Below are 11,297 nucleotides of genomic sequence, written 5' to 3'. Positions count from 1 at the left end.
TAAAAAATAGCTTGCTAGTGCATACATCACTCATTGTCAACTACAACAACCACGTGTATACAGTATAGTACTGTAAAGTATATGGCAATTGCAAGCTTTATGTCTGCCAGATCGTGGGGAATCCTTGTTTTTTCGGACAGTAAATGTGAATTGTAGTCAAGGAGAATGACTGATGCAGTACAAAGAGGCCTGGATGCTTCTGATTCCTATAAGTGGTAAGTGAATCTGACAGCACGGATATGAAATTAAATAATCTATTAGAGGTTGACGCCGGAGCCATGCAGGGCTTAGCTGGATACACACCTGAGAGATCAGTTGCGCAACCAAATCGCTCTTGAAATTGCGAGACTTAGTCACCCGCAACTGCTTTGTCCACAGCTCAGCAACTATTTGCGCAACAAAAGTGTGTATAGTTTTTTTTTCTTTCTGACCCAGCCGGTGTTATCGGTTCATTCTTTCAGCCTGTCATTATCTTTTGTAAACGATGGCTTCACTAATTGCCGATGAAGAACTGGGTGTTGTAGTTAAGGCTGGGATTTTGTCACGGAAATTTGTACTAGAAATCACGGAGGTAGGGGGAAATGGTGTGTGAGGGCACAGAGATGATAATTCAACTGTTTTTTTTGTTTTTTTTAAATACAATATACCTACATCAAAATAAAATTACTCTGTCTATATAAGTATGAAAAAACAAAAATGAATCTAAGATTTGTTTTTTTATTTGTGATTTTCGCAACATCAGGTTCAAGTTTTAATCGTGTAAAATCAGTAAGCTTTACAGTATATACAACTACAACAACAAAATCGTTTTACATAACATTTGGTGGGTTTTCTATATGACAGCAAACAGAAAATGTAGGTTTTACATACCTTTAAAAAATAACTTTTGAAGCTCAAAAAGAATGTCTCTGTGTGTGTGCATCTGTTGCTTCTGATGCGGTTCAGTTTGCAGTTATTTGCCAGCACCTGATTGCAGAAACATCCACATGTAAGCGGTTCAGCGAGTGCTTATATGGGTTTTAAATGCTTGGCTAAATCAGTCACACACTGTCCATTGCACTGAGCTGCAGTCTCAGATACTGTATCGGTTTAAGGCTGCATGCATTCATACTGGTGTGCTTAGCGTTTACAGAGACTGCTAATTTTGAAAACAGCATGCATTTATATTTTGAAATCGATAAGCTCAAGGACCCCACATCAGCAGTCCAGTGCATTGATTATTATTATTATGTATTTATTTAGCAGACGCCTTTATCCAAGGCGACTTACAGAGACTAGGGTGTGTGAACTATGCTTCAGCTGCAGAGTCACTTACAATTACATCTCACCCGAAAGACGGAGCACAAGGAGGTGAGGTGACTTGCTCAGGGTCACACAATGAGTCAGTGGCTGAGGTGGGATTTGAACCGGGGACCTCCTGGTTACAAGCCCTTTTCTTTAACCACTGAACCACACAGCCTCCTAGGATTAATGCACAACATAAACAGCATAAACATATACACACTGTAACAAGTTTACTCTGTCTCCTAAATAACCAAAGCAGTATTCACAGGTACAAATACAGAAACATACCATAACTTTTTCTTTCCCAAGCAAATGGGGTCACTAAAAGTGGTTAAAATTACAAGAATAGTTATGGAATGTCAATGTGTATTTGAACCGGTATCTATGAATTATAAGCTATATTTACAATTACAACTACTCAGGTGTGCCAGGGTTTAAATCAATTTCAATTACATTGTAAATTGCAGTTAATTACAGATGGCACAATTACCCCATTAACACCAGGTCTGCCATCAAGTTATTTTTAGTCTTCTTATGTAAATACATTCATTTGAAGTTCTAAAGTTCAGAGTAGTTTGACTTTATTGCATTTAAAGTTCCACAGCGGCGACAAGGCTATATTGGGTACACAGGCACTGTGCATTTGTATGCATATCACACTACATATAGAAAAAATCCTTGAGGGTATTAGAATCCCCCCTTGAAAATTCATCCGCCTGTAATTGCACAACATTGTCAAAGCATTTTGCAAGCACTAAATGGTTATTATAAAAATTATATTATTAAAATATGGTTTTGATGTCTCAGTAAATCACTAGCAGCTTTGGCATCAAAAACCCTTTGGTTCTTGGGAACAGTTTCGAGGCAGGGCGGCTCTCACGAAAGAGATGATTTCTTGGGGAACATTTTATTGGAATTGTTTTTTGAAACACTGCGGTCTATCCTTGCCTTAGGGTTAGAGGCGTCACCCTTTTGTTTTCAGGTTAGTTATGCACATTGGGAAAACTTTCACGTAAGAAACAACACGACTGAAATGTAACCCAGGCATTTTTGTGGCATAAACAAATTCAATTTTAGATTGAAATAAAAAAAAGCCTTGTGAAGTTTTTGATTGCAAAACCTCTCATAAATAGACCCTGTAAAGGTTATTATCAATCAATCAATCAATCAATCAATCTTTATTTTATATAGCGCCTTTCATAGTGAACCACCATCACAAAGCGCTTTACAAGATGCAGTAACAACAAGAAAATCCATAATACTTTAAATACAGATATATATATATATATATATATATATATATATATATATATATATATATATATATATATATATATATATTGTAAGACAGCAGGGAGGGGGTTAAATGTGCGAAAGGCACCTTTGTTTAGTTTAATTGTATTGTATTTGTTATTGTTTCATTGTTTTTGATTTATTGTTTCATTGCTTAATTATCCCCTGCACCTGGTGCTTATTATTAAATCAGAGCCAGGTGCAGGGTATAAAAGGGGGAGCAGTGCGTTTGTTCGAGGCTGCTGAGTGGAAGGAGGCAGATGAGGTCCTCTGCTTCTGAGCAGTCGCGAGGTAAAGAGTGTGAAATTTAAACCTGTTTTGAGTTTGTTTCTGGTGTTGTGTTTGGTGGGGAAACGGCTTAGCCGTCCCACTTGTAGTCAGGGTGTTCCAGTAAGTTTAGTTAGTGCTTGTAAAAAGCTAGGTGTTTATTTTGTGTTTTGTTTTGTTTGTATTATTAAAAGTTCGCGTAAGCGCTGAACCTCCAATTCCTGTGTTGGATCAGTTTTTTTTAAAGGGGCAAGAACCCGAGTGGGTGCTAGTCTTTTACAATATAATAATGCATAATACATGAAATACAGTGGAAAGTGCATAATACATGATAGTAGCATAATACATGAAATAGTAGCAGCAACACAGCAGCTAATAGCAGAGATCAGGCTTAGAGCTTGGAAAGCAAGAGAGAACAGGTGGGTCTTGAGAGTTGATTTAAAGCGAGTGACGGTGGGAGCATCATGCACCAAAGCTGGGAGAGAGTTCCAAAGAGTCGGAGCCATGAAGCTAAACAAGCGTTCTCCAAGTGTGGGGCGCTTTTGCTTGGGGATAACAAACAGGCTAGTTGGAGGACCTCAGCTTGCGGGCAGAGACATAGCGGGTCAGCTGGTTGAGGAGGAACTCAGGACCTGTGTGATGAAGGGCATTCATATTATAGTTACTTATTATATGGCCCGACTGCAGTGAGTGTGACTGATAGGACAGGATAAGCAATAAAGGAAAAATCTCCATAAGAAAAAGCTGCTTTAAGAAAAACTAAAAACTAAAGCAAGTTTGATCTATTACTGGTTTTACTATGAGTTTCACACATGAGCTTGGTATACCTATTGTGGTAGAGCAGGGCTCTGCCTTTGTAAATACTGGCGGGGATGGAGTTAAATTCTTCTCCCTGCCCAGGTTGATTGCGTCAGGTGGGAGCAATCAATCAATCATCCAATTAAAAACTCAGCTACCTGGCATAAAAGGAGGCCACAGCCTCCCATGGAGGGAGAGTTCTAGAAGGAGAGAAAGTAAGAGTGTTTTTCAGGCTGAGGGGTTTCAGCCGCCTTCCCCTCTGGCTCTCTGGACGGCAGCTCCACCCCCTCTGGTTCTCGGGACAGCAGCTCCACCCCCTCTGGCTCTTGGGACGGCAGCTCCACCCCCTCTGGCTCTCGGGACGGCAGCTCCACCCCCTCTGGCTCTCGGGACGGCAGCTCCACCCCCTCTGGCTCTCGGGATGGCAGCTCCACCCCCTCTGGCTCGCGGGACGGCAGCTCCACCCCCTCTGGCTCTCGTCTGAAAAACACTCTTACTTCCTCTCCTTCTAGAACTCTCCCTCCATGGGAGGCTGTGTCCTCCTTTTATGACAGGTGGCTGAGTGTTTAATTGGATAATTGATTGAATGATTGCTCGCACCTGACGCAATCAACCTGTGCAGGGAGAAGAATTTAACTCCATCCCTGCCAGTATTTCCAAGGGCAGAGCCCTGCTCTGCCACACTATACACACTGGGGCTTGTATTAAAACCTGGAATGAGTCTTCATTCCATCTCAATAAAATAGTTTTTCTTTTAATTATATCATTTAATTTCACATTTTAGAGCTCACCAAAAAATAATTCAGGGCTGAACGGGTAAAAGCCTTGGTTATCCCTCACTATCAGTATACCTTCTGTATTTAATTGTCTAGCTAGTGGACACATTCAGACAGAGTGACAGCCCAGCTTTGTTAAAAGAAACATTACACATCACAGCTGTTGCATTTAAGACTTCTAAATAATTCAGTAATCTCCTGGTTCAAAAAAATAATATCCCCTTGGCAAAGGATTAAAGACCAAACTTGAACACCTGTGTAATGAAAACCTGTTTTTGAGCAGCCACTGTGCCATTCAGAGCAAGTTTTCTTTCCACTCCCACCAATATCTTTTATGAATGTTTTCTTTATATAAAAGTGTACAATCACAATGGGGGATTATAGAATGCACTGTACAAACTTGAAAACAGAAAAAAATGAATTAATAATGAAACAAATAATGGTAAACTTACTGAAGGGGTGGCCAGCTGCAATCTCCTTTAATTACTGAGGTACAAAGTGATTATAAACAAACTCACAAAAAGTGAAGTCAAAGCAACAGTGTTGACAAAACTTTTGAAGAAGCTTTGGTTGCTTGAGAACCAAGACAAAACCCACAACCAATGGAAGGCATTGTAATAATTAATGTCTATATAAAGTTAGGGATTCCGCTGGGGGGAATATGTCCGATTTTATTTTACACAAAACCACTAACTGAAATTTCTGACTGGGCTGCTGCTGAATGAGGTGTTTTTACTTGAGACCTGTCAATTCTCCTGTTTTTGGACACTTCTCGTATTTGCTCAAAACTACTGTTAAACCCCCTCATGTCAGCAAACCTTTAATGTCTGCAAAAGGCATGGCCGGTTAGTGTTTATACTGCAATCCTCGTCTGTACCTAGCAGGGTTTAGGACTCAAGGAAGCCCTGTGGCAGACCCTACAAAACTCTAGAAATCTGCCCTAAGGACACAGGCTGTGACATACCAAACTTAATATTATCTGAAGGCCAATAAATAAAAATGTATCCAAACAAAAGTTTTTCAACTAGATACAGGGTGGGATTTCTTTATTAACATTTTTGGGGGATCAGCCCCATGTGTATGGACTCTTTAGTATTTGTGTAACCTGGATCACAAACTTTACCAGAGAGGGGAGGGGAGGAGGGAGTCAGCTGTGTTTTCTCACTCGGTATTACGTTCACAACCATTTTGTTTAAAAACGATTGATTTATTACAGACGCCAGTGGAATAGCTTGATCTCTTCCCTCCATCAGCCAAGATGTCAAGTAAGAATGTTCAGTTCATGTGCTTGGAATATAGTGTCCTATATATATATAATAAGGAAATGTAAATGGTTATAGTCATATGTTTGGTTAGTGGTTTCATTGGCACATGAAGAAAAGGTCTTCATGAAGATGAGTTTAGATCCACCATTCCATTCTAATATTTACTGTTTTAATGGAGAAAATTGCCAATTATCAGTTGTGCCTGGCAGCTGCAGAATGTTAAATTTAGCCATGATTTGATGACATGTATTGCAAGAGGTAGTTGCACCTTGCTTCTATTATTTATTTCTTAGCAAACTCCCTTATCCAGGGTGACTTACAATTGTTACAAGATATCACATTATTTTTACATACAATTACCCATTTATACAGTTGGGTTTTTAATGGAGCAATCTAGGTAAGTACCTTGCTCAAGGGTACAGCAGCAGCGTCCCCCACCTGGAATTGAACCCACGACCCTCCGGTCAAGAGTCCAGAGCCTTAGTGTACTGATCGTTCATGTTCAAACTCATTATTGTGCATTCGCTGTATAAGTCTATGATTTGATTCAAATTATGAATTTTCATCTGTGTCTTTTTTCAGAATTCTTATACAGAAAGGCCATCCTATGCCCCTCCCCCTGCCCCAGCCCCTACAACAGTAAATATTCCAAACTCAAAACAGGAATGCAAATGGCCTGTAAAGTAATTAAACACTGTTCATCCTCCTAGTCTTAAATGTTTTAACTAACTGTCTGCAATCTCACAAACATTGAAAGTATCTTCAGTAAAAGGCACAGCCCCAATTTAAGCTACATGAATGGCATTTAACTTCAATAACTTGACTATATATACCGGTACATATATTTTGACTTTCTCGTTCATTGCTTGTGGTTTACCGTTACTCACAGTGATGAAAATGTTAGACAGCGTTGCTGTTGCTGCTGATTTGAAAAGTGTTTGCTTTTGCATGCATGTGTAATCAGACCATACCCCTCCCCATTTTTTTTTCTTTTAGTTTCTGCCTCTTTTTTGTATTGATTTCTCATTTGTGTTTTTTTTTCATTTGTTTCCATCAGCAAATGCCCAGCACCCCAGGGTTTGTGGGATACAACCCATAAAACCATCTGGCGTGCAACAACTACAGACTGGGGGGCAACTCAGGCAGCAACAGCCGGGCAACAGTAGGAAATAAAATGACTTCCACCCCCCCCCCCCCCCCCCCGGAGAACAAGGGAGCTCAGAAAACACCCTTTTTGAAATGAGCCAGTGAATGGAATTATTTAATTTTTTTTTTTTTCCTCTCTTTTGTGTTATCACCTTGAACCTTAAACTGGCTTCAACTTACCCTGTGGATGCTGTTCTTAACCAATATTCCTTTTTATTCATTTTTTTTCCCCGTTATTTCTTTCAAAAAGAGCAAAACCTTGAAAGATCCACTCGCCACCTCCGCTGTTAACAAACCTGTATGAACTTTTCAGTTTAGTGAAGTACCTAGCAATCCCTCTCATTGCAATTAAATTAAAAGTAGGACCTTTGTTAGTATAACTTTGTTTTTCAAATGTTCTTATTTTTATCATTCTAGATTCTTAGTTTCATTTACTATTTTATAATGCACATTAACTGTGTGTGTGTGTATATAAGTATATATATATATATATATATATATATATATATATATATATATATATATATAATGTGTGTGCATATTCAGTTTGTTTGTAATGCACATGTTCTGTATGTATTCATTTTAACCCATATGAAACTGCAGGATCCTAGCAGTGTAACCAAGATTATACTTTCAAACACAGCCAAGTTAATTGTTTGTATGCTTATTAACACTGTACCCCAAATGGATGAATTTGTATTACAAAATGTATTTTAAAAAATTGTTTGTATGGAAGTTCTGCTATTGGTCCAAGTTGATAGTGGAACATGTATGATGATGCACATGTGTTGCTTTGCAAACCAGCTTTTGCCAGCTCCATTTTGCTTTATTTATCTTGCCTGAACATCTTTCATTCTTTATCCTTAACTACTGTACATAAACCTAATCTATTTAAGAGCCCTGTATAATTGGTTTATTTTTTGTTGTCGTTTTTAGAATTCTTCAGGGATTACAATTCAAAAACCTCCGGATAAGCCATTGATGCCCTACATAAGATATAGCAGAAAGGTATGCTTGCCAACTTGATTTAAAGAGACAAGCAGTAGCATGTTTAAAAAATGAAGTGTGCACTTGATTTGACAATAATCTATTATAAAACGTCCCCTCTATTTACTGAATCTTATATTAAGTGAATGTGTGTCTGTGTTTCTATAAAGAATTGATTTTATAGTTCAGGCTAGGTCACAGCTATGCATTCAAAATATTTATTAATTTGGCTACCGATTAGCTAACCGGAGACTCTTCCTATAGGTTTGGGACCAAGTGAAAGCCTCGAATCCAGACCTGAAGCTATGGGAGATAGGGAAGATTATTGGTGGGATGTGGAGACCTCACTGATGAAGAAAAGCAGGAGTACTTAAATGGATACGAAGCAGAAAAGGTAAACTAAATCAGAAATACCAATAATATTCTCATTAATTTACATACTGCAAGGCTGAAACAGACTGGTTATACTTTCAAAGGAGTGAGTGGTTCACCTAGCCTCTGACCTTGCCGTGGCTTCGAGCCAGACGGTGGCTTGCAATGGATTTTCTCAACTTAACTTTTTTTTTAAATCAATTTACAATTCCTTCAAGGGAATTGACATTTTAGAGACATAAATAATTGTAGTGATTGTTCAACTGTTTTTTTTATTGACTAATAGCAATTTCAATTTGAGTCATTTGTTGCAGCAATGAGAAGCTTCTTTTAACAGAATATTGCTAATGGCATTTTTTTTTATTGAAAGGACAAGTGACTTTAGAAATGCAGTAATAATGGATAATGGCTTTGTATGAGGCCATTAAAAGGTTTGACAGACTGGTTGACGTGCTAGCTTGATCCACCCATGCTTGAGGCAAGTTTCCTTCACGTACTGTCAACTGAAAAATGCTTGTTATTACCCAGCAACGATAGGAATCTAGCCAACCCCTGTCTAATCATCCTTTCTTATTTTTTATGTAATACAAAAACTACTAGCATTGTTACGATAATGCAGAAGATTTAAGTACCGTATACTTCAAACGCAGCGAATGGCAAAGTGAATGTAGGTTTGCACTCTTAAGCCCTTTTTACACTGGCACCACTACCCATGTCCCAACCTGGTTTCTGGCTACCCTGGTCACAATCCGGCGTAGTGTCAAACCACGTACCTGAGTCGAGCGAGACAAAATCCATGACGGCCATTCGTAAGCTGACAAAATAACAAACAGCCATTGTTAATTGAGTCACGCTATGAGCCAGATTGCAGTAGGGGTGAAGAAACATTTGCTCCAGTCAACGGTTCAATCCAGAGAAGCGTCCGTATTTGCTTCTGTCACCCTGGTTGACCCTGCTTTATCAAAAGCAGTGTGAAATCGTGTAGCTGACCCGCAAGACACCAGGTCCCGACCTGGGTAGGTTCCGACCTGGGTACAGCTTGCCAGTGTGAAAGGGGCTTTAGGCACCATCTGGTTTTCCATGCTGTAAGAAGTAAAAAGCAACAGCAGTCCTATTTACTAACCTGAATTGGAAGGCTTATTTAAAGAACTGTGTGTGTATTGTAAAGATGTGTTCACAAGTTGTCATTTGCATAGCTTGTTACCTATATGCTGTGGCTAATCAAGCTCACAGTAAAACCTGGAATGGGTGAAACAGGTGAGTGATTCAGTATACTCACAGCCTCCACAGCTAGGCCAGGCAGAATACCAGGTGCCATTCTGTATGGAGCGTGTGTTCTCTTGGATAGGAAATCAATTGTACCACTGTTGAGCCCAAGACTTTTTAAATCATTTTGTAAAGACTTCTTAAGTCTTGGACATAGCATTATTCTAATATCTGACTTATCGGTGTAACAAAGACATGGCTAGCTTTGTCTCCTTTTTAAACCTTCAGTATACTAAAGAAAAATGACATGCCAAGACTACTAACTGGTGTGAAGTGCTTGTTCTAAAGGTTCACCGAGGTATAATGTGTCCCAAGCATTTTTCTGTCCAAACTACATTCCATTCAATGTAGAGGTTACTGCAGCTTCTGAGTAGAAATAGCTTTTTGCCATCCTGGTATGTGGTACCACAGTGCCCCCTGGTGGCAAGTCCTATCTAAATACCACTAATAGTACATATTATTGCGGTCTGTTTTATCATTTGATTACACTCCCACCTTTTAAAGCTAAATAATATCTGTACACAATCCATTAATTGGACCAATTAAGCTTGTAATAAGCACTTAATTGGTCCAATTAAGGCGACTTGCAGATGTTGCAAAGGTCTGATAAGCAGTTTAAGTATTTGTGACTGGTGTTGGACAGTAAGAGTGGATACCAACATACCAAATAAAGCACATATGCAACAGAAGTGGTCCAAGCGCTGGGGGGTGGCAGACACACATAGAGGTGTGCGGATTCATTTTGTTTTCCAGAAACCTCAATTGGTTCCAACTGGAGCATGTTTTAGTCCAATGCATCTGCAGTCCTGAGGAAACTGAAGTCTAGAAACTAGAAAAATGAACATAAGCCTCAAGTCTCTCTCTCGAATTGTAATTCAACACGTGGCACGCGTTCAGTTAGATTTGCCGCTATGCTCGTGTTTCCTCTGCATGGCGCACCACAGTAGAATTGTAACGTTTTGCTCTATTTTATTACTGGCAGTGTAATAGATTTTCCTGTTTTTTCAATTCCAATGCCTTTTGTTAAATCGATTTCCAATTCCCTTTGAAGGAATTCATATATTAGACATAATTGTTGTGATGTTTTGCAACTGCTTTATTTATTTATTTATTTATTTATTTATTTATTTATTGGTCTAACAGAGCCTTCAGTTTAAGTAATGTGTTGCCACTGAGAGAAGCCTGTTTTGACAATACTGCTCATTTGAAATTTTGATCAATTTGTTGGAATTGGAATTTAAAACAAAATGTATACAAATGAATTGTTTTACAGGTGAGCCCCGGACAGAGGAAGCCTCGGAGAGTCAACAGAACAGCGAGGAGAAGACAAAGAGCGTGCTGGGGGGGAGGTGGACAGCGTGGTTGAAGAGGGCACAAGCGACAGCAACACCGGCTCTGAAAGCAACAGCGCTTCCCCTGAAGAACCTCCAGCAGAATCGGGACCCGAGGAAGCTGCTTCCAAGAAGAAAGAATAGTTTTTTGTTTTGTTTTTTCTTTTTTTTTTTTTTTACTTTTTTGTATGCTTTTTAATAAATCTGTAGATGCCCGACTTACTCTCCTTTTTCAGCTACTAAGAAGTGTTTGTTATTTCGCTCATTTACCTTTCGTGACTATTGTACGTTTCCTAATATCTCACTGTACACTTTGCATTTTTAAAACATTCCACTTTTCGTCAAAAGATCTGAAATGTAACCGCACTGACAACTGCATTGTCTAGAAATGCCAAGCCTTCCTTGAGGGGGCACTTATCAGACACTTAATGTGCTTCTGTCAGTTAAAGGATCTTGCACTCAAGAAGGGCGAGGAGTGTTTTTTAAATTAAGAGGATTTTGCCTGACTTGCG

At 39.1% G+C, this 11,297-nt stretch overlaps 1 pseudogene; it reads left to right on the top strand.

Moving 5' to 3' along the window:
* The first annotated feature begins 484 nt into the window (after positions 1-484).
* LOC117433298 (SWI/SNF-related matrix-associated actin-dependent regulator of chromatin subfamily E member 1-like) lies at positions 485-10,929 on the top strand (annotated as a pseudogene).
* The last annotated feature ends 368 nt before the right edge of the window (positions 10,930-11,297 follow it).

Source organism: Acipenser ruthenus, chromosome 33 (assembly GCF_902713425.1).
Source record: "Acipenser ruthenus chromosome 33, fAciRut3.2 maternal haplotype, whole genome shotgun sequence".
NCBI classification, from domain to species: Eukaryota; Metazoa; Chordata; class Actinopteri; order Acipenseriformes; family Acipenseridae; genus Acipenser; species Acipenser ruthenus.
This window is presented reverse-complemented; position numbering and strand designations above follow the sequence as displayed.